At 48.6% G+C, this 26,576-nt stretch overlaps 1 pseudogene; it reads left to right on the top strand.

The window, feature by feature from the left end:
* Nucleotides 1-13,604: 13,604 nt before the first annotated feature.
* On the top strand, nucleotides 13,605-21,378 carry LOC142578448 (uncharacterized; annotated as a pseudogene).
* Nucleotides 21,379-26,576: the final 5,198 nt, after the last annotated feature.

Genomic DNA, 26,576 nt, shown 5'->3' with positions numbered 1-26,576 from the left:
TTTGTCGACCCCTGGTAGCAGGGTCGCTGGTTCACGGTATTCATACGCAATCTTGTTGTACATTAGTGGAATCATTCATTGAAGAATTTTCTTCGGGCCATATTTGTTATCATCGAAAGAAAGAGAGCTTCCACTATGACGTCAGAATGAAACAGATGTTGTACCATTTAACCGTCACCAGTGGAAACTGCGACTCATGCGCTGTCATTCTACGAACGGAAGTGCTTAATCTGTCAATTTATCTGTTAATTTTGAGGACGTGCGCACATAGCGACGTATGTCCGTAACACCGCTGTTGTTCGCTGCTTCATTTCTTTGTACTGTTTATTTCATCCGCGCTTCATGGGCTTGCCTGTGATATGTTGCTCTAACACAGCGTTTTGCGCCAACATTTATCGCTGGAAGGGAACGGAAATTGCAATTTTCAAGTTGTTACAACCGTTTGGCGTAACGCCAAATATTGTTCTATACCATTGCCGCGACGGTCTCTAGCCCATGTCTCGTTGGCGCACGCGCTCTGAGATGCTCCAGTTGCATCCGTGGCGCCGCTTAGCTAATGCACATAAACAGTCAGGCTGGTGGCTGGCGGAGGCGGTAGTGGCAATGGTCAAGCGCGTTATCCTAACTTCTTGTTCGATCAATATTGTCACGTGGTCGGCACGTCAAGGAACACAGTAGCAATACTGTGAAAGGCAAAACTAGCTTTTATTTGGCGAACCTGTGCCCACAAACAGGCTACACTTAAAGCACAACGAGAGCGGCGAACACAGTCGGCGATCGTAGAAAATCTGATCAGCGGGTCAAGCGCGTCGGCTTTTATACAGCAGTCGTCGAATGTTCCAGACTAATCGTTCGGACCCGCGTGCCTTCCACAAAGTTCATCACCATTCGCGGCACGCGGTGAAATCTGATAACACAAGGTTGGGCGACAACAGACATCCGGGTAGAAGCATCGATAGCTTCCCAGAAACTTCGGATACATGCAGGCGCGTCCCGCGCTGTGCGATTATATTTGTTAAGCGGCGAAACGTGGTCGCACGATAAAGGTAAGTACAAGTGTCAATACCCCCCTCTTAAAAAGCATCGATCCGATGCTGCAAACAAACGAAAGTAACAAACAAAAGCACTCGTAGCACAGAAAACAAAAGAAAATAAGGAAGTTCGTGAGCGTCCGTAAAAGGGTTTAAGGCGCACCACGTGGACCACTTCAGATCGTGCGCGGCGCCGCTGTGAATGCGAAGTGCCGTCTGGCACGACCTCATAGTCCAGTGCGCCAATACGTCGGATGACCTTGTAGGGCCCGAAATAGCGTCGCAGTAGTTTCTCACTGAGTCCTTTTGGGCGTATCGGGGTCCATACTCAAACACGGTCGCCGGGCTGGTACTCGACGAAGCGTCGTCGGAGGTTGTAGTGTTGGCTGCCGGTCCCGTGCTCGTTCTTGATCCGCAGGCGGGCGAGCTGTCGGGCTTCTTCGGCGCGCTGGAGGTAGGTAGCGACGTCAAGGTTCTCCTCATCAGTGACGTGCGGCAGCATGGCGTCGAGCGTCGTCGTCGGGTTCCTGCCGTAGACCAGCTTGAACGGCGTGATCTGTGTTGTTTCTTGCACCGCCGTGTTGTAAGCAAATGTTACATACGGCAGGATCGCGCCCCACGCCTTGTGTTCAACGTCGACGTACATCGCTAGCATGTCGGCGAGGGTCTTGTTCAGGCGCTCCGTGAGACCATTCGTTTGCGGGTGGTAGGTAGTTGTCCTCCTGTGGCTTGTCTGGATATATTGCAGAATGGCTTGGGTGAGCTCTGCTATAAAAGCCGTTGCTCTGTCGGTGATGAGGACTTGTGGGGCACCATGTCGCAGCAGGATGTTCTCGACCAAAAATTTCGCTACTTCGGCTGCGCTGCCTTTTGGTAGAGCTTTAGTTTCAGCGAAGCGGGTGAGATAGTCCTTCGCCACGACGATCCACTTATTCCCGGATGTTGACGTCGGAAACGGCCCCAACAAATCCATCCCAATCTGCTGGAATGGTCGACGAGGAGGTTCGACCGGCTGTAGTAATCCTGCTGGCCTTGTCGGTGGTGTCTTGCGTCGTTGACAGTCTCGGCATGTCTTGACGAACGGGCGACGTTGGCGGTCAGACGCGGCCAGTAATACCTTTCCTGTATCCTCGACAGCGTTCGGGACAATCCGAGGTGCCCAGCGGTGGGATCGTCGTGTAAGGCGTGCAGTACTTCTGGACGCAGTGCTGATGGTACAACAAGAAGGTAGCTGGCGCGGACTGGTGAGAAGTTCTTCTTCACAAGCAGGTTGTTTTGTAGCGTGAACGAAGACAACCCGCGCTTAAATGCCCTAGGGACAACGTCGGTGTTCCCTTCCAAATACTCGACGAGGCCTTTTAGCTCCGGGTCTGCTCGCTGCTGTTTATTGAAGTCTTCCGTGCTTGTTATTCCAAGGAAGGCGTCGTCGTCCTCGTCGTCTTGCGGCGGGGTATCCATGGGGGCGCGTGATAAGCAGTCGGTGTCAGAGTGTTTTCTTGCGGACTTGTATATTACGGTGATGTCATATTCTTGCAGTCTGAGGCTCCACCGCACCAGCCGTCCTGAAGGGTCCTTTAAGTTAGCTAGCCAACACAACGCGTGATGGTCGCTGACGACTTTGAATGGCCTGCCATAGAGGTAAGGGCGTAATTTTGCTGTACCCCAAATGATGGCGAGGCATTCCTTTTCGGTCGTAGAGTAATTGCCTTCCGCTTTTGACAGCGACGGGCTACCATAAGATATAACCCGTTCAAGTCCGTCTTTCCTCTGGACTAGGACGGCACCGAGGCCTAGGCTACTGGCGTCAGTGTGGATTTCTGTATCGGCGTACGCGTCGAAGTGCGCAAGTACCGGCGGCGACTGCATGCATCGGCCTGCGGCGTTTCCCACTTGAACTCAACATCACATTTAGTTAGACGTGTGAACGGCTCGGTGATGCGTGAAAAGTCCTTGATAAAGCGCCTGTAGTAGGCACACATGCCAAGGAATCTACGCACTGCCTTCTTGTTGGTGGGCTGCGGGAACTATGCGATGGCAGCTGTTTTCTGGGGGTCGGGGCGTACTCCGGATTTACTGATGACGTGGCCTAGAAACAGAAGCTCATCGTAAGCGAAGCGGCATTTTTCTGGCTTCAGAGTGAGCCCTGATGACTTGATGGCCTCTAGTACTGTGGCAAGCCGCCTAAGGTGATCGTCGAAATTTCCGGCGAATACAACGACGTCATCCAAGTAAACGAGACAGGTCTGCCATTTCAATCCCGCTAAAACCGTGTCCATCACGCGCTGGAACGTTGCAGGCGCCGAGCACAGTCCAAATGGCATAACCTTGAACTCGTAGAGGCCATCTGGGGTGATGACGGCGGTGTTTTCGCGATCTCTTTCGTCGACTTCTATTTCCCAATAGCCAGACTTGAGGTCCATCGAGGAGAAGTACTTAGCGTTGCAGAGCCGATCCAATGCGTCGTCTATCCGTGGAAGGGGGTATACGTCCTTTTTCGTGATCTTGTTCAGACGACGATAATCGACGCAGAAACGTAGGGTTCCGTACTTTTTCTTCACTAAAACAACTGGAGACGCCCACGGGCTTTTCGACGGCTGGATGATGTCGTCGCGCAGAATTTCGTCGACTTGTTGTCTTATAGCTTCGCGTTCTCGCGTAGAAACTCGGTAAGGGCTCTGGCGGAGTGGTCGAGCGCACTCTTCGATTATTATGCGATGCTTTGCGACTGGTGTTTGTCGAATCTTCGGTGACGTCGAAAAGCAGTCTTTGTAACGTAGAAGCAGACCTCAGAGCTGTTGCCGCTTAATCACGGGGAGACTTGGATTTATGTCGAAGTCTGGCTCGGGAACTACGGTCGTCGGGGTAGATCCGACAGAATCCGTCAGAACAAACGCATTGCTCGTCTCCAGAATTTCCTCGATGTATGCGATCGTCATGCCCTTGTTGATGTGCTTGAACTCCTGGCTGAAGTTTGTCAGTAACACTTTCATGTTTCCTCCGTGCAATCGAGCGATCGCTCTTGCGACGCATATTTCAGAGTCGAGCAGTAGACGTTGGTCGCCTTCGATGACGCCTTCTACGTCAGCGGGCGTTTTGGTGCCAATCGAGATAACAATGCTGGAGCGAGGCAGGACGCTCACTTGATCTTCGAGCACACTCAATGCGTGGTTACTACGAGGGCTCTCCGGCGGTATCGCTTGATCTTCCGACAGCGTTATTGACTTCGACTTCAGGTTGATGATTGCGCCGAGTTGGTTCAGGAATTCCATGCCGAGAATGACGTCTCGTGAACACTGTTGCAGGATAACGAAGGTGGCAGGGTAAATCCGGTTATGAATGATAATTCTTGCCGTGCAGATTCCAGTCGGCGCTATGAGGTGTCCTCCAGCGGTCCGAATTTGAGGGTCTTCCCACGCGGTCTTAACTTTCTTCAACTGGGCGGCGATGTGTCCGCTCATGACGGAGTAATCAGCCCCTGTGTCCACTAAGGCGGCAACTGCGTGGCCGTCGAGAAGCACGTCGAGGTCGGTGGTTCTCTGTCTGGCGTTGCAGTTAGGTCTTGGCGTCGGATAAGGGCTGCGTCGTGCTGAACTGAAGCTGGAACGTCGAGTGGTGAAGTCCTCTTTCGTCGGTGCAGTCTTGGCTTTCTGACTTCATCGGGATGGCGTCATGTCATTATGTCGTCGAGATGGTCTCTTCGTCGTCTTCGTCGGCGGCGGAGGATCTTCGTCAGTTCGAAGAACAGCAACCGCACCTCCATCGGTTGCTGCTTTTAGTTTTCCGGATATGGGCTTGCAGACCGGCCTCGGGCTGGGCCGGTGTATGGTCGGCGCTGCGGCGATAGGTAGCGGCCTGGTAACGGCGAACGGGACGGTCGTCGAGGGCTTTACTGAGCAGCGGTGAGGTAGTCGGCGATATCGCGAGGGCGTTCACCTTGCTGCGGGCGCGGAGCGTTGACGGCGAAACCTCGCAGTCCCATCTCCCGGTATGGGCATCGTCGGTAGACGCGGCCGGCTTCGCCGCAGTAGTGGCAGAGCGGGCGGTGGTCGGGGGTGCGCCAAATGTCGGTCTTCATCGCGTAGGTGCGCTGGGCGACGGGTGGTCGTGGTGGCGGCGGCGGACGACGGAACTGCGGCGTGACAGGGCCCTGGCGCGGTCGCGGAGGGGGACCTTGACGGCGTGCGACGGCGGCGTAGGTCATCGCTTCTGGCTGGGGCTGCGGTAATTGAGGTTGCACCTCAGGAGCTCTCAGCGATCGCTGAACCTCATCTTTTACAATGTCAGCGATCGAGGCTACTTGAGGTTGCGACGAAGGCAGGACCTTGCGGAATTCTTCGCGCACAATGGCCCTTATGGTACCTTGAAGATCAACGGAGCCCAGCGTTTGGATAGCGCACTTTGGCGTGAGCGCTTGGCGGGTATATTGCCTAGTGCGCGTTTGTAACGTTTTCCCAATCGTCGTAGCCTCTGTCAGGAAGTCAGCTACGGTCTTCGGTGGGCTTCGGATTAGTCCGGCGAAAAGTTCTTGCTTGACGCCTCGCATCAAGAAACGCACTTTTTTCTCTTCGGTCATTTCCGGGTCGGCGTGCCGGAAAAGACGGGTCATTTCTTCTGTGAAGATGGCGATGGTCTCATTGGGTAGTTGGCCTCGGGTTGCCAGCAGAACTTCGGCCCTTTCTTTTCGGACAACGCTCGTGAACGTCCTCAGGAAGTTACTGCGGAACAGGTCCCATGTTGCTAGGGTGGACTCCCGGTCCTCGAACCAAGTCCTCGCGGCATCTTCCAAGGAGAAGTACACGTGTCGTAGCTTATCCTCAGAGCTCCAGTTATTGACGGTCGAGATCCTTTCGAAGGTTTCGAGCCAGGTTTCAGGATCCTCCGACGTAGCTCCACGGAAGGTAGGCGGCTCTCTGGGTTGTTGAAGTACGATGGGTGAGACTGGGGCAGCCATTGTGGTTGTCTTGGCCACTATCTTCTTGGTCTTCTCAGGAAGAAATCCGTGCTCCGGGTGCAGATGTTGTAGACGACGGCTTGCTCGATGGTCCGTGACTACCTTGGTGCTCTCTTTATGGTCCGGGCTTGGATCACGGCTTGTCGGGGGCGTCCGGTACATGGACGAAAAGCACCTCCACGAGACGTCACGTGGTCGTGACGTCAAGGAACACAGTAGCAATACTGTGAAAGGCAAAACTAGCTTTTATTTGGCGAACCTGTGCACACAAGCAGGCTACACTGAAAGCACAACGAGAGCGGCGAACACAGTCGGCGATCGTCGATAATCTGATCAGCGGGTCAAGCGCGTCGGCTTTTATACAGCAGTCGTCGAATGTTCCAGACTAATCGTTCGGACCCGCGCGCCTTCCACAAAGTTCTACACCATTCGCGGCACGCGATGAAATCAGATAACACAAGGTTCGGCGACAACAGACAGCCGGGTAGAAGCATCTATAGCTTTCCAGAAACTTCATATACATGCAGGCGCGTCCCGCGCTGTGCGATTACATTTGTTAAGTGGCGAAACGTGGTCGCCCGATAAAGTACACGTGTCAATCTTATGGTGGGGGCATGTGATGTATCTGAATAATCACATAAATTTGTGCGTATGTGCCTACTCGTGCGTAGCGTGAAGCGTTGAGCAAATTCAGACTTGCAGCGTTGAACCAGCAAGCTCAACTACGAATAGATAGAACGATGCGTGACCGACCTCTTATCTGTGACCCACATACCGAGGCCATTGTTATCGATAAGTAAATTGTTTGTTGGCAGAAAAGCTCATTTCTTATTCCTTTTTGTGCCACAGACATGCTGAATGGTAATTTACAAGCGTCTGCTTTTCGTAGGGCCACACTTTTATGTTGACACCAGGCAACATTTTTGTTCAGAATCGGAATAAGCTTTGGGATATACATGTTCTTTTTTGACGCCAAATTGTTTAAAAATTGCCTGTTGTGGATGGCACAATTCTGAACATTGATCAAAATAATTCGAAGTGACTGCCAATGCTTCGATGAGCTATCGAAATACTTAATTGAATAAATGACATAATTAGGCTACTTACCTTTTAACCACTTTATAGCACATATTTCAAGCTACGAAGTTTGCCTATTAAGTGTGGTAGGCATGTCGACTAAGAACAAAATTTCAGGTCTATAATATAGGGCAGTTTCAATAAAAGTTGAAAGTGTCCAATGAAATGCATTATGTGCATAGTTCTTTTTTGTGCTTCAATGCATGAACCAGCATTTTCATAATAATTATGGTAAACGAGAGTGTATTCTAACTGCAAGCTTGACAGTACATGTCTCGAACGAGTACTGACATTGCGAGAATTCGTTCCACATTGATATGCTTTGCTTAATCAGCAGCTAATGGACATTAAAGTAATAATGAAAAGTGATGTAGCGTATAATGAAAAATATTCAATTAGGCATCTTGATTTTTCGTAGAACTAATGGACCGCCTCATCGAGGAAATTAAAACGTGGATTACAATTTTGCTGCTTCCCAAGGAAACTTAAAAAAGTTGGTTTAATGGGGAAAGCCCTGCAAATGAGAACACACACGAAGTGGCGGTATTGCTGGTACAATGAACAAATGTGCTACGCTCGTTTAAAGTTGCGCCAGCCAATGACGTCCTAACTTTGCAGAACGGTTGACATACGGGCCCATTAGTGAATAGTTGAAGGAAAAAACCTGTCACAAGCAAGAAAGTACAATGATGGGTTATCATACCACAATGACTGGACTATAGTGCCTAGATTATACTGGCTAGTGTGGCGTCCGCGGCCTCCCGGATGGCACCGAATACAATGAATGCCGGCGGCTGCCGCTAGCAGCGCTGCAGTGCAGGTCGGTGCCGCGGCAACCATCCGGTCTTCGTAGCCCGCTGTGTTTCCACAGCGTCGGAAAGCGGGCTTCTTCGCTTTTTGTTTTTACTAAGCCATAGCAGCAGCACAGTTCAAATGTGGGCAGCTGACTACTGATTAGGCTTTGTTTAGATTACAACAAGCTTCTTTAGCCGTTGTCGCTTGTGTGAAAAGCTTTTGCTAGCTCAGCTCGGCTTCTAGCGGGAAACCTCGGGTTTCTATGCTGTCGAACAGAAAATATAATTTTTAAGGCAATAGCCTTAGATCTCCATGTTTCAAAGTCCTGTTGCGAGGTACGGAACATACAGAAGTACTTACTGATGTCAGGTTTTTTTTCCATTGCCGCCACCCATGAGAATATTTCAGCCTCTCTGACTTTTGCGCTTGACGTTCTTTGTTGCTGTGTTGCTCACCCTACAGGCCGCATACTTGCTGGTAAGCTTCCTAGTTCTTTTCCTCCACTGTGAATCAATATTTTTCCAGTATATATACCTGAACCCTATCCCAGTCCATTTATTTTCTTCCATATTTCTCAATCTTTCTTCATATTCAATTTTAGTGCGAGTTTCCCTCCTTTCAAAACTAGTCCAGCCCATATCACCCTGCACAGCTTCATTTGTAGTTTTCCTGTGAGCGCCCAATGCGAGGTGTCCCTCTGACCTTTGGTCGTCATGGAGCCCTCATCGTACCCACAATTGAAAGCAAAGAACCGCATTTCCAAAAGTAAGCCCTGGAACCATTACACATTTCCACAAACACCGGAGCACGTCGTACCTATTGTATCCCCATCGCGCTCTGTGCTTCATTATGGCTGCATTTATCTTCCCCTTTACGGTTATTGTTTTTTTCTTTTTTTTCTCTATATCTATTGCCGTCGTTTATCTATATACCAATATGTTTTTATTCTTTCACCTGAGGTATTTCCTGGCCCTGTATTTCCACTGTCTGTTCACTGTTTGTATTGCATAACACCTGATTTTCTAACGCTAAATTTCAAATCTAAATTATCGCCTTCCTGTCCATAGATACAAGCCAGACGTCCCAAATGGCTTTGGTTGTTAGCCACCAAGACAATGCTGTCCGCATAAAAAAAACCTGGAAGCTGCTGCTCTACTACAGTGCCCGCCTCTTAGTATGAGAGATTAAACGCGATATTACTTCCTTCTAGCGCGCTCTCCATCCTCACCATGTACATCCTAAACATCACTGGGGACAAAGGGCACCCCTGCCTCAGTCTCTCGTTGATATCAACTTTCTCCTCGCCCCTTATCCCTTCACATTCAACGCGAACTGTATTTTGTAGGTAAATATCTCTCAAAAGCTGCAGACAATTGCCGCCTAAGCCTTCCCCTTTCAGAATATCCCACAAAATGTGGCCGTCTACGTTCTCACATGCTCCTGTAATGTCGAAAAAGGCCAATATAACAGTATGCTTTCTTTTTTTTAAATTTCAATACACTGAGTAAGAGCAAATAAGTTATCATCGAAACGCCTAACTATTCTAAAGCCATTCTGAAGTTCTCCCCAAATGCCATTATTCTCGGTCCATGCTTGCAGCTTTAATTTGGTTGTCGGCATTCCTCACCTGTATACTACCGATGTAACGGTCAACGGTCTATGCGAGTGAATTCTCTTTCTCCCCCTCGCAGTCTTCTTAGAAATACTTCGTCAATGTATGATTAACGAGAAAATGAGAGCAGTCATCATGCATCGCTGTAGTATGACCGAAAACCTTTTAGCTGAATATCTCCCATGCAAAGCCCTTAAGAGGAAACTTTAGCTCGGGCCCAACTCCGACGCGGCCTATTCAAATACATGTAAAACGCAAAAACGTTTTTATGACATAACTCCTGGACCGATTTTGATGAAATTTGTTGCATTTGAAATAGAAAGGTAAATTGTAGTGACTGTTGGAAGCGGAATTTTGATTTAGGGCTTGAATTCTTATAAAACAATTTTCAAATATTTGACCGCTTGAAAAAAATAGAAACGCGAAGTTTACAAATTCATAGCTCTGCATCAAGAACTGATATCGCGGTTCTGTAAACGGCATCCATTAGATCATTCAAAGCGGACAAACTCAATATGTCATTCTACATCTTACGTGAATTTGTTACGTTGGTTACAACGGTTTTGCAAAAGTTGTATTTCCCTATGATTAAACTTTTTTATATTCATGTGTCACATATCAATTTTGTCCGCTTTAGATGTACTATTAGATGCAATTCACAGAATTGTATTATCATTTTTAATGGTTGAGTTACAGAGTTGTAAACTTGATAGTCTCGTTTTTTAAAAATTTTCGATTTTTGCCAATTTTTGATAAAAAATTGACAATCTAACTCGAAAATTCGAAACTAACAGTCACTAGACTTTAAGTTTGTCTTTTAAATGCAACAAACTTCATCAAATTTGGTGCAGTGGTTGCCGAGAAAAACGTATTCTCCTTTTACATGTATTTAGATAGGAGTACTCGAGCTAAAGCTTCCTCTTAAAGAGCACGAACTGGGTGTAGAAGGTCACATTTGGCAGTTATGAGCCTTTTGTGAGTCGAAAAGTTAAATAAAACAGAACGTCGATGCCAGCCTCATTCGCAAGAAAAATCGCAATACGTGAACGTCACCGTGTAAGTGCGATGTTGTCATAATTGCAGTGGCCGAACTTGACGCTAAATAAGATTCATTGATAAGCAGCAGATTTCCGTTGCCTCCTGGGGCATATATCCAGTGACACACACCGAGCGGCCGCATGATGCATACTCAATGGCATGTATTTTGTACATTTTTCATACATCGCCGGTGAAATTTTTCCGCTCTTTCCAAATTTTCATGATTAGGTACGCGACAATGTCAATGCGCACCGCAAATAATATCTGCAATTTAAATTCTTCAGCTCTACGTCTTAGCTTACCGCGCCGAGCTCTGTTGGCGGGTCTATTTGCGTCACAATTTGCACTAGCACTCTGCTTTATATAGTACCTGGGGCCAAGAATGTGGATTGACTCATACAAGTGGCGACCATCCTCAAAAGCAGACAGACGAAAATTCCTTTTCCGGTATGTCAGGCCTTAAAAGATGCAGTTCGAAATCGCTGTAAGCACCGCAAGCGCCTTGGTTCCGTTCGTCTGCTTCACTCCTGTGACGTCTGCCGTTCGCGGCGCTGTTCGCCAGCACTTCGCACACACACCTGACGCCTTACCAAGGTCACCCGACGCCTATAGCCGCTTTTACTTCCTCAGGTTAAGGTCTTTGCGTACGCTCTTGGTCGACGGTTAGATTATGCTACAAATAGTGACCACGATACGGTGATTTGTGACTTTATATTCCCGGTTATAAACTTTGTGTCTCACCCCCCCCCCCCCCCCCACCCCGGGAACGTAAATACAGTAAACTTCTAAACAGTTTGCGGATATTATTGGCTTGCTCATCTGAAGCGTGTTCTGAACAACAAAATTAAGCATTTCTTCTTCCTTAAGCAATTTCTGTAGAAAAGCTGACTTGGAGTTTCATTTGTTAAAGATGCATCCAGATATGTCCTCTTCGTTCTCATTGAAGATGACGGCTTGCAGGATTATAGCCGAAGAATAGCCTCTTGAAAGAAACTGATACGTCAACGACACCCTAAGAGCTGGCCAGGCTATACATTCTTTGCAAGTACAATGAGAAGTACGATGTCGAAAGGAGTATATGAATATGACATAAAGCAGTTCTAGTTTCTTTCTAAACCCAATGACAAACGCGCGCTTTTCGGCTTGTTCAGATAAAGAAAATAATTCCGTTGTACGTAAACGTAGAACCTAAATTTTCGTCATCGCAATAAATCTGCACTTTATCTCCGCAAGAGATGGAACATATTTGTTCTTAAACTTTTCTCCCCTTAAGTTGATTTCTCCTATTGATGATGATTTTACGGAGATGTCTAGGCTGAATTATCAAATGTGCTTCGGAAACTTCCCATGGCGGATCCGGATAGTCACTTCAGCCGTGTTAAAGAATATTATATAAAGAGTCGCAAAAGGATGTGCGAAGAGTCATAAATTATTCCGTCAGAGGTGCATGGATTCCATCCGAACTAAAAATTGAAAAAAGTATACTGTTACCCTGCAAATCGCGAGAGGGTTGTACTTTAGACATCAAGCCACTTGCCATAGCATTTTTTTTTAGATTTCATAGAGAGATCCTGACGTGTTCGTGTTATGAATATTATTAATAAGTGAACGCTTCCTCGCCCATGTCAAATTTTCTTTCAGGTCGATGAGCTCAATATGGAAAGGCGCATATTGACCTTGCAAGTCGTACATAACTTGCACGGCGCCAAAGCCAGTATCTGGAATTGGCTAGTCTTGAGAACACCGGGGCACTCGATAGCGTTGAACACGGGGTATAGGTAAGTCGGCTGCGAGAACTTTATTTCCTCAAATATACACAACCATACATCGCCGTTTATTTTTCCAGCACAAAGAATCAAATCGTGCATTTTCTGTGTTCGCAGGCCTACATTTGTTACGTGTTGAGGGATATATTGAGCGGCCCTAACCACACAGCGATGACGTTCAGTAAGCGTCGTACGCACGGGCGCGTTGGCTGAACGCTGGCCCCGTTTCGGGAATAAGTGCGCTGCAGGAACAGTTAGTAAGATATATTCGCGAAGTTGCGTGCACAATTCGGAAAAAGCAGCAATTGTAATCGCATGTTTCGGCAGCAATGCAAAGTTCAAATCTTATCGGTAGAAATTTTACTCAAGGTCCACCGAACGTGAGAGACTGCCGCGTGACAGAACGAAAGCTGTTGCAGCTTACACTGCTGGCCAGTGCGGCCTGTTTTTGAAAAACGTTTAAATTAATCCTTCACAAGCATTTGCGGTTCTTGAGTCGTGGCTCGTCCTTCGCCTACTGAGCGATGTTATTCATTTTTGACCAATGCAAGTTCAGGAGTACGCGCTCTTAGTTTTCCCCTTTTTTAAACGTGCAACGATGTTGTGTATACAAAACAGGAGTTTTTGGGACGCAATTTTACTTTCAATGTGATTGGGCCTGGTGAGCAGTGTGACTGCTATGCACAAAGCCTTTCAAATCGGTTGCACAAAAGATCTTGCCTATGTTTCAGAGACAGATCATAGCACAAAATAAGGGATAATTTGCATGCAGATGCGTTCGCGAAGAAAAAATTGAGTGGCACGCAGCACGCAAGAATGGCTGCTAGCGAGATTCGCATCGAAAACAAATTTTACTTGTTTTTATTTCACGCAATTCTAAGCGCTGCGGCTAATTTGGCATTCAATCGGGGTATGCTGCATACTCGACGTTGCGGTTCTTGTTGCTGATGAGCGAATCATACTTGGCGCTTTTAAATGCGTCTTATGTGCACATTTAGTTCGACGCCGTAGTTAAGAGACAGAGCGGTCGGTCACCCTTCTTGGTGTTCTCGCCATGAAAAATGTATTTTGCGTCAGACAGTTTCGGAGAAACGGCATCGTAGTTTACACACTTCAGTTTCTCAATCAGCCCGGACGCTGCAGCCCTAAAGCGTTAGTGCCGCGAGCAACGAACGAGAGACGCACGTGCGCTGCCGTAGTGACAACACACAGTGGCGCGGCGACACGACCGCACAAATCGTTTTCACAATCATGGCGCTTCTCAGCAGGCGCGCTAGAGCCGGCTGGCTGTGGTTGTGAGCTCCAAACACAGTCTCGACGAGCGAAGGCCACACATGAGGCAACCTCAAATTTCGGCCCCCGACACCGGCGCCGACACCCTACTGGAGAGATCCCAACATCGCCGCTCGTCTCCTTTCACGTGAGCACAACGGTGTGCTCGTTTGCGTTCGAGTGCCTGTTACCGGTGTTTGTATTTACACTTTGGCAAGCCTGGCTCCGTCATCCCATAAGCTTGGTAGGCATTCACTTTTTTTTTTGGTCGCTCAGTGCCACAGCAGCGTCGAAAACAGATAACACAGATACCAACACGTTTAACTGCCTATTTCAAAGCGATTCACAGATGAAGCAAGCGCCGCGATGTGCCCATGGAGTGAAATTGTGCATTTTTGTGTTCGCGTGCCGATTTTCATAGGCGTTGTAAATCGAGTGGCCCCTTACGTAGACGAGGATAAAGTTTAATAAGCTTCGGACCTACGGGTCCGTTAACTCACTGCTGGCGCCTTTCTGGAAGAAATGCGCTGCATGGACCAGGTGATGAAAAACATCACCGTGGGCTGTGCAGAAATGCAGTTTCAAGCTACACCATGTTTTGCCAGAAATTTAAAGAGCAAATATCGTAGGTATCTTTCGGCAGTTCTGCCCATTATCTGCGAGCTTGTGAGGCAGCCTCTTGACAGCAAGACAACGGTTAGTAGTTTACACAATTAGCAATTTCGCACAGTATATAACAAAACACTTAGTTTATTGTCTGCGAGCCTTTGCAACCAATTGCACTAATGATTGCTTGTAGTCGTACAAAATAAAGATCATTTATCATTATTTTAAATATGTCGTTCACCTACTCTTTTCAGATAGAGAGAGCTCGCGCAACGCAAGCGCCACGAGCAATAAACGAGAGGGCAAGCTTGCACAACGCGAGGGCCACGTGCGTCCAGAAAGCCAGCACGCGCAAATGATTGAGCGCAGAGAGAAACAAGCAAAGAGCACGCGCGCTAACATGATGAATGAATTGCGGCGTTTTATTGGCCAAAACCACGATGCCGTTATGTAGCACGCCGAAGTGGGCATAATTATGATCACCAGGGGATTTTTAGCGTGCCCCAAATGTTCAGAACCGCGCGATGCTGTCGAGACAACGCACAGTGGCGCGCCAAACTGACAGCAAAAGGGCAGTCTTAATGCCATAGCAATAACATGGACACGCTGCTGGTTTCGGCGTCACCGTGAGGATTCGTATATTGTACGATGGAAAGCGTGCCAGGGTTAACCGGCGATCGTGGCTAAATCTCGCGCATGCAAGCGAGAAAAGCGGGAGGAACTGCGCGTCTTCCCTCGCGTGCAAGTTTGCGCAGGTAAGGTAGGGAGGGGGGAGGGCGTTTTACTCTTGGGGACACAGGCGGTCGCACGCGTCTGCCCGGGCCGCTGCATCTTGAAAGTCATCTTGGACAGGGGCAGAGTCCGCTGCGCGCTGTTTTTACGGCGTAGTTTCCATTCATGCGAGAAGCAGCACAAAGGTCAATGCGGCCGCTACTGCTGCCGCGCTTTCTCACGCCAGCCTTTTGACAGCGGGTTTCCGCGGTCGTCGAGCGAGATGTGGTCATGTTTGCTTGTGACTGCGTGACACCAAGCTAGCTAATATATTTAGCAAGCAAATGTTCACGGGATTATACGTCCGATAAACTACTATCCTTAGTTCGTACGCCTGCCTACTAATTTGCTAACGAAATCAATGCTTCGCCTTTCGGATGAAACTGCTGCATTTCTTAGCGTTCCTTTGTCGAAATCATTCCGAGTGGTCAGCTTAAATGTAGCATCTTTATAGTCCACATCTACTCTTCACCTAAGGATCTAAAACAGAGGTTTGCACCGCTCTTTAGCAGGGCAGCTCGTAATGCTGGTGGTTCCTCGCTCGTCGTTACGGGCAACTTCAACGCCCCGCACCGGGCGTGGGGTTACTTGCGAACGACGCGCAAAGATGACCTCTGGCAGGCCGCGGCTAATCATGACATCACGCTCGCCACTGACCCGGTGCTCCCGACCAAGATCGACAATTCATGTTCGAGGCACGCCACGCTAGATTTGACCTCTGTCAAGAAAGTCGGGGCTTTGCCTTGGCACAACCGGAATGACGATTCAGGCAGTGATCACAACATACCAGTGACTCGCATCAACGTGATGAGCCAGGCGCTTAGGCAAATTCACCAAGGACGGAGATAAGTTTCGCAAAATCAGAAAGGAGCGGTCCCACATCCAGGACGCGTCAGTCGGCCTGGTGCATTGGGCGACGCTGCTCAAATAAGACATCAAAGCGGCGACAGCGAAGGCCCATGAGGAGCTAGAGATCGATAGCATGCACGTTCGCCTCGCACATCTTCTGGAGGTGTTCGCAATCAGGGTTGTTTGACAAGCCGATGAGATGCGCGTAGCGATGGATGAAAGCAACGCACAGCCGAATACTGTGTAGCAATGGCTTTTTGATCCACGTGAAGTTCGGTGGCAAACAGAATTTACCGGCTGGGTCGATCATATTGTCACGTACGAGTTTGTGCCGCTGGGGACGAAAGGACGTTGTGAGGTGAAGAGGAGGTCGAAGTGTCTCGAAGACTGGTAAATGGTGGTACCGTAACTACTGAGCTACAACCCCGTAATTGTATATATTGTAAATATATCTATTTTGGTGGAGGTGCTCGGTACCCTCGCCACAAGTCGGCCCTGGATCTCCAAAGCGACCGTCACATCGGTTCTGCTGTTATAGCTACTGACGCTGCCTCCACCACTCAGACACCAGCGGAAGTAGTGGTAACCGAGCTACGTCACCCGGGAATTTTCATCGGTACTGGCAAGGTTGACGGCGAAGATTGGCTGACGTCGTATGAACACGTAGGTAAGAACAAGTGGGGTGCCACACTTTTGCTGGCCAACGTGGTCTTTATTTGGGAGATACCGCGAAGGTATGGTTCGAGACGCATGAAGCCCACATTAGAAGCTGGGACTCCTGCAAGGAAAAGCAACGCGATCTTTCGGAAGATCTGTGGGACATCAAATGGAGGCCAAGCAAGAGCTAGCGTCTCATGCACAGACATCAACCGAGTCGTACGCCGTGTATATTCAAGACGTTCTGGCTCTCTGCCGTAAAGCGGACGCAGACATGCTGGAGGCCGACAAAGTCGGACACATATTGAAGAGCATCGCGGACGATGCGTTCGACCTCCGGCTTTGCAGGAACTGCTCAACGGTTTAGTCCATCATTAAGGAATGCCGGAATATTGAGCAAGCGAAGAACAAACACATCGTACAACGCTCTGATCGACGTCCGAATGCGGCTGCCGCTTCCTCCTGCGACGACGCACAAGCGTCACATTCGCCTACAACGCCAAGCTTGACGCAGGTTATCCGTGGCGAACTTGAGGCTATGGCTCCAAGCTCTCACTACCCCCATACGTATGAAAACATGACCATCTCGCTTGTTCAACCTTTGTCCGCCAAGAAATTAAAAACATGGGCATCCAGCCTGCCGTCCTCCCACGTCACACGCCTACCTCTCCTGTCATGGCCTCTGCTGCACCTCGACAGTCGTTCCCGAAACGATATCGGAACCCCTCTGAGTGGCGAACACCGAATGATACGCTAATTTGCTTTGCTTGCTCCCGGGTTTGTAACATGTCTCGCCACTGCCGTAGTAGCCGCTCCTACTCCTCGCCTCGACCATATGCTAATCGCCGCTTCGACCGAGACCCTCAGCCTCTATCGCCCCTCTCTGAACCATATCATGCCGGCATTCCACCTCGGGGAAATAATGCCGTCAGTCCTGTTCGCCCACACCTCCTCGTCCGTCGTCCCCGTCCTACGCGGGCCGCTTCTCGGGAAACTAAGCAATGCAGCCCCCCCCCCCCCCCGAGGTGCGGATGCATTGACGACTCCGACTGCAAAACCTCTGCTGACCACTTCTGCTCGACAGAACCTTTTAGAAATTTTTGTTCATGATGTACCCGTTCAAGCCCTCTTCGATGCGGGCGCTCAGGTGTGGGTTATGTGATCAGACCTTCGCAGCCGTCTTCGTAAAGTTTTGACACCTGCCGAGTCGCCTGCTATCTGAGTAGCTAATGGCTGCACAAAAGCCGTGATGGGAATGTGCACCGCCCATGTTACCATTGCCGGCCGTCCAGTGTTAGTCCAGTTCACCCTACTGGTCGAGTGTCCCCAGGAAGTGACTCTTGGAATCTACTTTCTGACTGCCCATTCAGCACTTATTCACTGTGCAGCCGGCACTCTTCGCCTTGAACTGTCCCATTACTTTGCCGACCCGACCGAGGACCACAAGTCCCGACTTCGTTCTACTGAATATGTTCGACTGCAACCTGATGCTGTGACTTACGTCCTCATTTCGCCTTCTCCACCAGTTCGAGATTATCTTTTTAGCTAGCTATCAGGTGTTGACATTTTTAGATGTGATAATTTCTTGGTGACACCCGAGCCATGATTTCGTCAGTCGATGTGCTCGATGGTTCATGTGACCAATTTCACTCTAGTGCTGGCAAAGGTGAAGCCGCTTGAGCAGAGGTGCGCAAACTCGGGGTCGAAACTACCCTCTCCGAGAGGTTGCGGGACGATGTGGTCGGGCTCCTCGAAGAGCTCCCATAATTAAGGCAGAAACAGTACGGTGGGGTAGCCATATGGCACTCGGAACCTTTGAGAGGTTGCTAGAGCAAAGTTTGGCTTACACCATTATTCCCGCAAAAGAAGAAAAGCGCAGTGACTTCAAACAGACGAGATGGGCAAGTGCGCACGCTTCTTGAGTGGGACATTCTTGGGAGTAAACAGCAGTGGAAGTAGTCATTCCGGGGTGAATAAACGAGCAATGTGTGCAGCATGGAGACAGAGTTGCATGCGGAACAAAAATCAAGTCTGTTTATTCTCGTTTTAAGAGATCTGACAGACGTTACTTTTAGTTTGTTTGTTTTCGTTTTTCACCGGAGCCTGACAGGGAGGTGGAGCAGATTCATGATAGGGACCTGTTGGCTGTAAACGAGATTGCTCCAATCTAAAGTAGTTCTACTGCAGCACGTCAGTCTGTGCGTGTTATGGCAGTGTGAGACAAACATTGCTGATTGCAACTGTGCAAAACTAACAGTAGCAGTGCCACTCCCCTAATTAGACATTTGCTCGGTCTATTCCAGCCTGCATTGCGATTATCTAGAGAAGTTACGGTGTGCATTTTTCTTCTTAGAATTAGGAAGCAGAGAACAGCCGCAACAATTGCTGCATCTCGCCCGCTCCTCAACATCTTTGCCAAACGTGGTGTACCACGTTTGGCAAAGATGTTGGACCACCTACGACTACCGTGGACGTGCCAGCTGCTCCACTACCAGCAGTCACACTACCGCTAGAGGAATCTGAAGGCACCGATAGGAATAACGAACCGAAACAACTGCAAGGAGTTGAGGTAGGTTCGGCTGTAGTACCATAAGGTACCGAGTATGTGTCCACTCAGAATTTTCAGGCAATATAAAAAAGAATACAGGATGGGTGCTTCTTGTGTTTGAAAGCTAAAAGACAGAACAGACATATTGTCATGAATGACAAACGATGCGCCAGTGAATCACAAAAAGCTGAACATTTATTGTGGCGAACTTGTGCCAAAAAGAAACGAAAAGCAGGCTTTACTGTCCCCGTTAAAAGCACATCACGCTGATGCTGCACAAAATAAAGTAATGATACACTGAAGAGCAATCTTGAAGACGAAACGTGCACAGTCCTATCGAGTGTAGAACGATAGGACTGTGAAATTCCTATGAAAAACCTGCGATGGTGGTTACCCTCTCGTTCATCACAATGAACGTTCATTCAGTTTCACCTAGTTCTCCAGGGATACTGCCGCGAGCCTTGCATGGGCTTTTGTGCCTTGGTATGCTTGGTTAGGTCTTCTCGATGTGGCAAACAATCGGTATTCTAGGGTAAGGTAAAGCTAGAAAACAGCTTGTTCTCGAGTCTGAAAATTATAACACGCCATCAATATTATGCAGGTCTCAACTCAGACGCTAGGGACATAGCAAGCGCATAGCAAAGGGGTCCTGAAGACCGCCTGCACCCTGTTTGCCGGTGCATGCGACGCATCCACCCAGGGTGAATTCGTTGCACCTGAACATCCTGCAACAACTGACACAAGTGTCACTGCATTGCGTTTGGAAGACCACCAACCCAAAGGTTTTTATGGCTACCAGTGCTTTGTCGACAAGGAAAACGACGATGCTTTCAGAAACCTGACTGGGGGGACAGTAACGATGCTTCTGCGCCCGTAGGTAAACGTTAGATCAGCTTCCAAATGGCACCAACGAGAGCATATTCACAAGTTACTCAATTTAACTTGAATTGAAGCATTGATATGCTGATGTGATACACGTTCATCTATAGGTGCATCCTTTTTAGGTGCATGCTCGGGTCGCGAATGGCTGCGTGAAAAAAGTTGGGCTTTGTCAGCCGCCCCTTCACAGTTCATGTCCCCCAGGCAACGTACAATCCTGTAGGGTCCATTCCTTACTGTTACTATCCCTATGAAAATCCTGCGATGGTGGTTCCCTTCTCGTTCATCACAATGAACGTTCATTGAGTTTCACCTAGTTCCCCAGGGATACCGCTGTGACCCATGCATGGGCTTTTCTGTCTTGGTGTGCCTTGTTAGGTCTTCTCGACGTGGCACACAATCGGTATGTAAGGTTCGTTATGGAGAATTATTTTAGCACATTCAAAGTTTAGGACCTTCCTCTGAATAAGAAACCACGTGCCCAAACTCAAATTTTAAGACAAGCTGTTCGTACGAGGTGCATAAACATATTAGGTACTGGAGAAAGTCAGCCTTTGGAAACGGTTTATTTCACCAGACGACAGTGAAATAGCGTCTGTTCTTGCTGGGTTCAAACGCTGGCTCTGTGCGTGCATCCGTTGAACTTTTGGTGAAGAACATGGTGGTGCCCTGAGATCCGGTGCATCTGTCCATCCTTTCACAATGCACTTCATTGGGCAACTAGTTTTTTACTCGTAGCATGGTCCTCCAGCATCAGTGTGTCAATTTATCTATGAAATCAGATTTTGAGTTCGAAATACAGATCTCAGAAAAGCTTTGCAAGACGACTGAACCTCTGGCCTGTCAGATGGGCTAGGATCGAATAAGCCAGGAGTGCAATTTTCCCTGTTCTTCTCAAGCCCCTGGGGGCAAATATGAACATCATTGTCAACTGCGAAATTCACATGAGAGTGTAGATGTGAGACACAAAACAGCACTACACAGGAGTGTTTGCATCAATGTGCCAGATGCACAGACCAGAGGAGCTTCAAAAAACTTGGGAGGGATGTCTACCCGCACCATAGTACCGCCTGATTGTGTTCAGACATTACACGGTTTGAAGAATCCATTCATACACGTAAAGCACTACATCAGCTGAACATTGGTTGCAAAATGCGAAAGTTTCTAAATAAGCAAGCACAAAAAAGCTTGAAGGTTGGTTTCATCACTATTGTAAATCTTATGCTCACAAAATACCTCTCATTTTACAGCTTCCTGACGAGAGGTACTTGGAGCTGGCGGTGGACAGCAAGCTTCTGCTGCTTCTCATGAAGATGAGGCATGGAATCACTTTCTCTGCATTGGGCGTTTTGTTCGGCGTATATCGAACTAGCACGTCATGCATTTTCTATGCCACTCTGTATGTCCTGTCCGTCAACACCGGAGGGTGGATCAAGTGGTTTTCGAGGGATGTGGTACAAGCATCGATGCCTTCCTCTTTCCCCCGGAACTATCGGAATTGTAGGGTTATTGTAGACTGTCCCTAAGTCAATACCACCACATCTTCTCACCACCCTGTTTACTTCGACAACCTCGAAACATTTATCTTGGCTCATTTTCCATACCGCCTCATTAGCAGCCGCCAAGGCTCTTTGTACGTGACTGTCACATACAGGCACACCGGCACCGTACACACCACAATCTGCTCCTTAAGGGATAGTTCGCGCAAGTAGTCCACCCCCTTCACCAAGCGCTGGACTTGTCCCGTGGCTTTCCTGTTTAGGACGTCATTTAGCCCACCTGGCACTAGGACAACGTTTCGCACATGGGCATTCTCCGCGAGCTTTGCCTTTGCTAGCTCCATGACAGAACCCAGCGTGCGCCCTGAAAAGGTCCCCGCAGCCACTCTTCTATCGCATTTCATTCACTCCCCAATTGCTTATAAACATCTAGCCAGGTTTGAGCCGGCGGCGATAAAAGCCATTTCACACTCTCCAACCTCTCCCTGCTTCCTTTTGTCCTTTTCCTTGTGATTCGGACTCGACAAGGGGCACTGACCCCCGCGCTCCAGCTTTTTGTGTGGGGTGGTCTGAAGGTAGGTTTCGCTCTTTCCAGCTACCTCTTCCCCACTTTCCACGCATTCCACGTGCTTTGCTGGTACTTCCTCTCCTGTCACGTGGGGGACCGCATTCCATTGTCGCGACCATTCTCGTTCCAAATGGCGGCCCTGTTTAGCGTTTCCTCGGTTCCCTGAACTCTTTCTTCAACTACCTTCCGTGCATCACGCTGCCTGTTTAGTGTATTTTGAGCTCTTCAACCTGTTTCACAAGCTCTTTCTGGTAAGGCTCCATTTTCTTCAGCCCAGCATCGACATCACAGTGTGTGCCAACTGACTCGATTCCCTCACCATTCTCATTCTAACCCCCATCCGCCTTGAAGGACCCCCCGCACACTGCACGCTTTCCCGACTTTCTTGCCATGTATTGCACGGCCTTTTCTAATGCAGATGCTATAGTACTATCATAGTCATCATCATCATTAGCCTATTTTATGTCCACTGCAGGACGAAGGACTGTCCCTACAATCTCCAATCACACATGTTGAATTAATATCAGCACAGTCTCGAATCGAAGAAGCGCTTCCTTCCTGGAGGAAGCCCGTGCTTACGAGCACGTGCAGCCACGGTCTACCTGAACGGCAATGAATGAAAAGAATGCCTGATCTTTCGAACCTCACTTCTTGTCAGTAAAGCGTGCCGATACCCGGGTGCCGAAACCCGGTGCCGAAGCACGGTGCATTTGTTGCCGAAACCGGGGTACTACGACGGGACACCATGGAAGGCTACGAGTGAACTGACCATCATGAAGAGGCTGCGATCAAGCGGACGTCAGGAGAATCTCTAAACACCAGGCTTATAAACGAGGCAAGAGCTCTTCTCCGCGATGAAACAGCCACCGCAGAAGCTCTCCACACTACCTAATGACGCCAGCAGGTGAATAACGATGAGCTGAACAGGATCGAACAGGAGCTAGAAAGCCAGATAGTTGATGAAGAGTTTGTGCAAGAATCCAACACCTTTGTGGAATACAAGGACAACGTGACCAGCGTCATGAGTGAGCTGCGTAGCAAGCGAGACCGTGTTGTCGCGTTAGCAGCACCGGAGCTACTGACTTCATCGACAGCCAGTATAGCGGGAGTCTCTGGAACCATGCTACCTAAGCTTACTATCGCCCCATTTGCTGGTGATTTGTGTCGATGGAACGACTTCTGGGAGCAATTCGATCACATTATTCACCGCAACGGAAGCCTCACAGCGACAGACAAGTTTAACTGCCGGAGGTTCTTCCTAAGAGGCGACGCAGTCTCAGCAATTGTGGGACTGCCTACAATAGAAGCTTGCTAGAAGGACGCCATCGATATACTGAACAAACGCTTCGGCGCTGGAACGAGACTCGAATAGGAGTACTTCTCCAGGCACCGTACTTTGCCTTCGGTCTGTTCAAGTGACCCGAGAGCTCCTCACAAGCTGTGCGAACAGATCGCCATCAACATCCGTGGACTGGAGACCCTGGGGGTTGAGCTAGGTGTCTTTTTCCACAATGTAGTGTGACATGTTGCTGCGGGCCTTAGCACACGATATAGTGTTACAGTAGCACCAGTATTCCACCATTCCGGCGACAAGTGATAGCAGTAATGCAGCTTCTATCACGGAGCTGGAACGCCTATTAAATTTCCTGTCCATCGAGTTGGGGAGCTTAGAGGAAAGTCAGTTTGCAAATCAAGGAAGAGAGAATGCGCCAAACAAATCTCGCCATTTTCGTGACTCCAATACTATGTTTTCATTTCTCAACAAGAACACTATGAAAGTACCTGAGAACTGCATGTATTGTACCTCGAGTCAACATTTCACGGAAAACTCCGCACTTTATCTCCCACTATCGCAAAAGAAGCAAATTTTATCAGGAGACATGATGTGATTTGGATGCACGACTAAAAGTCACAGTGCGTGTGATTGTAGACGCAAGGCTACCTGCTCTACCTGCCAAGAAGGTCATGCGACGAGTGGGTGTGATCCGCTAAAAGTAAGCCAGAAGACACAAGAAAACGGCAGAACAACTGCCAGAATACCAACAAGAAATCCAAGCAAAAAACGACTGTGTACGCATCTTTGGAGAAGAATTGGCGTACCATCGAGGGTTCATCGATGAGCGTCCTCCTGCAGACGTTCCAAGCTTGGGCTGTAACAGACGTCGCCTTTCGATATATCAGAGGTGTCGTAGACGGAGGCAGTCCGCGCACATTCGTCACGGAACGGCCATCACGACAGCTGAAGTTGCAGTGTGTGGGCTCTACCATTATTGCGCTCAATACGTTTGCAAGGAAGTCGAATCAAGCAGCGCAGACGTGGCGTGCTCTGCAGCTCCCACTGCGGAGCCAGTTCGCAGATCCGGAAGTTGCCTAGAAAGCGATACAAATTTCACACATATGCCAAGATGTCGAGGCAAATACAACCAGCTACCGTTCGTCGCGGAAATTCAGAAGTCTGGAAAGGACATCGCTGATCACCGACTACACGAATCTGTTGTCAGGGAAGCAGGCATAAGCGTTCTCGCCGGTTCCGACCGAATGCTATCTATGTACGTAGACGTACAGCACAAGGCGTGGGACGAGATACTCCCTTACGTAACGTTTGCCTATAATACTGCTACGCAAGAAACAACACGCTTCATGCCGTTTTACCTCGTTTACGGCCGTGAAGTTCAGACAATGTTAGAAGCAATGCTGCCGTACGATAATATCGATCATCTCGACCAGCCCAACATGCCGAACTTTTCGTGCAACGCACGGAAGAAGCCCGTCAGGTTGCCCGAGTTCACATAAAGCAACAACAGGGCATCGATGCGCATCGTTACAATCTCCGCCATCGATATGTTGAGTTCCAACCCGGTAATCTAGTTTTCGTCTGGACTCCCGTGTGCCGAAACGGGCTATCCGAGAGGCTTTTGAGTCGCTACTTCGGACCTTACAGAGTGTTGCAGCGAATTAGTGACGGGAATTATGAAGTCCTTCCTCACGGCAGCCAGCCTCCCCGACGCCGACAACCGCAAATTGAGATTGTGCACGTTGTTCGGTTGAAACCGTACTATAACCCCTAATATTCGACGTTTTGAGCCGCTTCGGTTAGTTTTCGTTGTTGCTCGTCCATCAGTGCCTTGTGACTATATCGTACACCACAGTGATTGTGACTATACCCTATCTGTTCGCCCTAGAGCACCTCGGCGCTCTCAGGTCAAGCCTATGTATGCGTTCCTTCCTTCTTTTGAAGAGGGGTAATGCCACATGGTGTGGCGGAGCAAGGGACTGAAGAGGAGAACGAAGTTCGTCTCGGCATCGCGCGTCGCCGCTTATGCTTTCGTAAAGTGCAACCGCCTGTATCTTCATTCAGCTTGCATACTCCAGCAGGGTATGCGCGACAATATACAAAATTCAGAATTAAATCGTTGCACTAGAGTAAAATGAGATGATTGGTAGCTTTATAAGCGATAAGGAATAACTTAGACCGGAAGAAACTAATAAAAGAGATAGGCATAGACATACATGTGCATTCTTTGAGTAGGCGGGGGGTAGCTTATAGTAGGCCCGGGTCAAGTCAAAGTTTGGAGACAACTTGACACTTGGGGGTGCGGCGCCTTGGTATTTCGAGGTGCGCCAACAGAAATTTCGGTGAGACAACAACAAATTTGAATTCGACCAAATCAAGTTGCAGGTGGGCCAAATTAAAATTTTGTGGCGGGGCGACCTAAATTTGTCGGCGGCAAATTTGAAATTGAATTGGTGGGGAACTTAAGTTTCAGGGTATGCCAACTGAATTTCGGGGGAATGCTTACGCATAATTAGAAAACACCGTTGAATTGCTGCATTAATTTTTGCTTTGTAGCGCTCACAATAAGAGAGTACGTGGGCTGTGAGACAAGAAGCGTAGCCCGCCGGCGCTTTCAAAAACTGAACAGCTTCCTCGCTTATTCAGAGCGCACAGCAGATATTAAATACATACTCGGGGACTCAATCTTCAGCTTGCATACTCCAGCAGGGTATGCGCGACAATATACAAAATTCAATTCAGGTGCAATAAACAATCCAAGACCAATCATGAGGTAGCTTGCTTGAGCGTTGGCGTGAATCACATTCGTTGAAAAGCGGCACACAGCCAGGCCATTTGCTTGGCAGTCCTATTCTTCCTGCGGTGTCGCATAAACACTTGCTAATAAATGTTGGACAGCAGCTGCCTATGTAACCACCATCATTCTGTTCTTCTAGAGCCATCAAAAAACACCTAACCATTTGAGATCGGACAGTGTTTCCTATAGCATGAATCATCCAGCGCATACTTGGCTTCCTGCTGTGACACAAAAACACCCAACCAATAAAAATCCTACTGTCCTGTAATTGTACCTAGAACATAGTGCATCAAGTGCTTCCTGAAGCCCGAAGCATTTCTTCTACGGCAGGAAGCACTCACCTCCTCCTTTCCTTCCCGTGGTGCTGCAGAAACACTTAGGATAATATTTAATTGACAGCTGTTCCCAAAGGAAGCCGCAGAAATTGGATTGTTTACTTTGAGCGGTGCAGGAAAAAACTTGTAACCGCAAATCAAGGACAATGCTTCTTACACTATCTCAGCGCTTTAGAAGTGCCTTATATATTCATTGCCACCTATCAATAGAAATTTCCCCATTGAGTAGGC

This window comes from Dermacentor variabilis, chromosome 4, assembly GCF_050947875.1.
Source record: "Dermacentor variabilis isolate Ectoservices chromosome 4, ASM5094787v1, whole genome shotgun sequence".
Classification (NCBI taxonomy): Eukaryota; Metazoa; Arthropoda; class Arachnida; order Ixodida; family Ixodidae; genus Dermacentor; species Dermacentor variabilis.
Note: the sequence above shows the minus strand (reverse complement) of the source record. Positions and strands in the feature narration are given on the sequence as shown.